The sequence below is a fragment of the Thamnophis sirtalis genome, unplaced genomic scaffold (assembly GCF_051295495.1).
Source record: "Thamnophis sirtalis isolate CommonGarterSnake01/CBP01778 unplaced genomic scaffold, rThaSir2_p1.2 scaffold_10, whole genome shotgun sequence".
Taxonomy (NCBI): Eukaryota; Metazoa; Chordata; class Lepidosauria; order Squamata; family Natricidae; genus Thamnophis; species Thamnophis sirtalis.
The window spans coordinates 70,817,502-70,819,783 of record NW_028261390.1 but is presented as its reverse complement, the minus strand read 5'-3'; positions in this window follow the sequence as shown (position 1 = coordinate 70,819,783).

The following is a 2,282-nucleotide window of genomic DNA, read 5'->3' as shown; positions in this document are numbered from 1 at the left end:
TTTTTAGCCTTTTCCCCTCCAGCATATTTACAGGGTCTGAAACGATGCAACAATTCAGGGTAAAGAGAAGACGCTTAAATCAGATGACCAGAGGGAAAATTTAATGTTCTGGAAGGGGGGTCTTTGCAGAATGTGTTTTAAAAAAAAGACCCCGAGGGAAGCCACACCAATGTAATTTCGCTTCCACCTTATTTTTTAATTTAGGTGGAAAGGCGGCTGTGATAATCTTGTTATGGCCATCTGGACTTTCTTCTGGCTCTGGGACTGGAATAAAAATACTTCTTTGCTGCTTTAGATTTTGGCCCCTGGACAGGGATTGTTAACGGAGAAGCAGGGACTTTACAAATTAGATATGTTTACACTCTCAGCAACCGTTTTACAAGCAATTTTACTTTTTTGAAAAGTTTCTGAAGAGACTGTGCTCTCTTCTTCCTTTTTGTTTTCTTTTCCCTTCATTTTTTCTTTTCCTTCTTTCCTTTCCCACTTTCTTTTCCTCTCTTCTTCCCTTTTTCTTTCTCTCTCCCTTCCTTCCTCCCCTTTCTTCTTTCTTTCCCCCTCCTCCTTTTTCTCTCCTTCCCTTTCCTTGTCCCTTCTTCATTTCTTTTCCTTCTTTCTTTTTTCCCTTTTCCTTTCTCATTTTTCCTTCCTTTTTCTCTCTCCATCCTTTTTTCTTTCTCTTTTCCCCTCCCTTTCCTTGTCCCTTCTTCATTTCTTTTCCTTCTTTCTTTTTTCCCTTTCCCTTTCTCATTTTTCCTTTCTTTTTCTCTCTCCATCCTTTTTTTTCTTTTTCCCTCCCCTTCCTTGTCCCTTCATTTCTTTTCCTTCTTTCTTTTTTCCCCTTTTCCTTTCTCATTTTTCCTTCCTTCCTTTTTCTCTCTCCATCCTTTTTTCTTTCTCTTTTCCCCTTTCCTTGTCCCTTCTTCATTTCTTTTCCTTCTTTTTTTCCCTTTTCCTTTCTCATTTTTCCTTCCTTTTTCTCTCTCCATCCTTTTTTTTCTTTTCCCCTCCCTTTCCTTGTCCCTTCTTCCTAATCCCCTCCTCCTCCTTTCTTTACTTTCTCACTTTCCCTCCCTTTTTCTTTCTCTCCCTCCCTCCCTTTCCTTTTTTACTTTCTTCTTTCTCTTTTTCCCTCCCCTTTTTTCTCTCCCTCCCTCTTTCCTCTCTCCTTTCCACGTCCTTTCTTCCTTTCCACTTTCCTTCTTTCTTTTCTTTCCATCTTAAATATATCTTAAACGGATATTTATTTCTGCTACAACACTCATTTGAAGGGTTGGGGGGGTGGGGGTGTGTGTTGGAATATTCGGGCTGTTTTGCAATCTTATTCTTGCCAGAAACGCCAATGGAATGTATATATATTGAATGCCAAGTGCAACTCTTAACAATCTCCTAAGCCACAATCCTTATGATTTTAGCGCAAGTAAAGAGGCATATATGGCTTTCGCCTGTGGTTGCCCTGCATTTTTCAAGCGTCTTGTGTTTTTAAAGGAAGATGGGGAATATTTCCTGATGGGATCCCTCTCCCCACTCCTCCCCTTCACTGTGGTGGGAGTTTTCTGGATTTGGTTTAGCAATAGCAATAGCCGTTAGACTTATATACCGCTTCATGGGGCTTTCAGCCCTCTCTAAGCTGTTTACAGAGTCAGCATATTGTCCCCCACAGTCTGGGTCCTCATTTCACCCACCTCGGAAGGATGGAAGGCTGAGTCAACCCTGAGCCGGTGAGATTTGAACCGCTGAACTAGCAAGTCAGCTGAAGTGGCCTGCAGTACTGCACTCTACAGGAAGCCATTGTTGGAGCTAAGCAGCCACCTGGAGAAAGAATTGACAAAACAGATCAGTTCAAATTGGATCTGAGCAAGGAGTCAACAGGAATGTTGGAGTCCCTTAACAACTATGTTAACTAACTTAACGACTTCAGTGAGTCATTTAACTGTGCCAAGAAAGGTTGCAAAATGGGGCAAAACTCCCTCATTTTGCAAGAGGAAATTTGCAGTCGTAAATTGAGTGTGGTGCAGTGGCCTAGAAAGTGGAGCTCTCGCCTCAATCAGGAGGCTGTGAGTTCGATCCTAGGGAGAGGCAGATATTTCTCTCTCTCTCTTGGCACGATGAGAATATATTAGCTGAACAAAACTCCGCAATGGCGACAGGGAACGGCATCCGGCCAGTAAAAAAAAACAAAAAAAAACCACTGCTAGCTCCATCCAGTTGCCCAGACTCCGCCCTGCAAGGGATTACGGGGTCATTAAAAGATGATGATTGTAGTCATAAATTGAGGATAACTA